Source organism: Hipposideros armiger, unplaced genomic scaffold, assembly GCF_001890085.2.
Source record: "Hipposideros armiger isolate ML-2016 unplaced genomic scaffold, ASM189008v1 scaffold_313, whole genome shotgun sequence".
NCBI lineage: Eukaryota > Metazoa > Chordata > Mammalia > Chiroptera > Hipposideridae > Hipposideros > Hipposideros armiger.
In genome coordinates, this window is record NW_017731663.1 from 1,035,099 (window position 1) to 1,036,284 (window position 1,186).

The following is a 1,186-nucleotide window of genomic DNA, read 5'->3' on the forward strand; positions in this document are numbered from 1 at the left end:
CATTATACCAGTAGTAATAACTTTATACACTGTCCTATGGAGAGTAGTTGATTCAGCTAAAAAACCAAAGAGTTAAATTAAGGCATTAATTTGAACATTTGCTCTTAAAGTCCATATTAGTGAAGATTCCTGTCAAGGTGGTGGAGTAGGTAAATGTTATGCTTGCCTCAACTCCCAAACACATCAAAATTTCAGCTAATCTACAGAACAACTATCATTGAGCATCTCCTGAAGTCTAGCTGAACAGAAGTCTTATAACTAAGGACATACAGAAGAAGCCATGTCGAGGCTAGTAGGAGGGGCAGAGACAGAGAATGGGCTAGTCCCACAACCACATTTGCCATTTCAAAATGAGGGTTATCTCAGCTATGGAGGTCCCCCCTGAGGAATGAGGTGTTCCAGCCCACCCTAAGCAACCCAGCCCAGGGTTCTAGTTCCCAGGGAAGAGAAATTCCCATAACTTCTGGCTGTGAAAACCAGCAGAGATTGTGACTGAGTGAGACTGTGGGTGGCTGGAGTCCCAGGTTGTAAAAGGGTCCATGCCTGGAGTTACTTGCTTATGGACTCTCTCACTGTGAACTCCAGCACTGGGGCAGCAGTTCAAAAGGCACCAGGGATATATGGAGAGGAATGGAATTTTCTAGAATCAGAGTGAGGGCTGGAGGGACCCCTTTCTCCCAGGCAGAAGTGCTTGCAAAACCCATTGTTCCTTTGCTGAACACCCTCACCACCTAACAAAGGCTGCATGTGCAGATGGATGCATATCTGGGTTCCCATTACCCTAGCTAAAATAGTTTGCCTTGCTCTGGTGATTCCTGACACCCCACACCACCCAAGCTGCAGGCCCACCCAAGCCGCTTCCAGTGGTTTTTCTATAAAAATAGCCTCTCTTGGTTCATGCTGTGGACTTTCCTAAAATCTCTCAAAGGTTCACAAACCCTCAAAAAACAGCATCTGGCCTTGGCATGCTCTGTACCTCTTGCTAAGCAGTCCCAAACCTGGCACTGGTGACAGCCAACCTCAGTTCACAGTTTAGCCCCTCCCAGGCACCTCCAAGCCCACCACAAGTGGCAACCATCTGCAGATCATTTTGTAGCTCATACCAAGTGGCACTGGGCAGGGCACAGGCAGGAGCTGACCTTTGCCTATGGTAGAGCCTCTCCCAAGAGCCCCAGAAACAACAAAC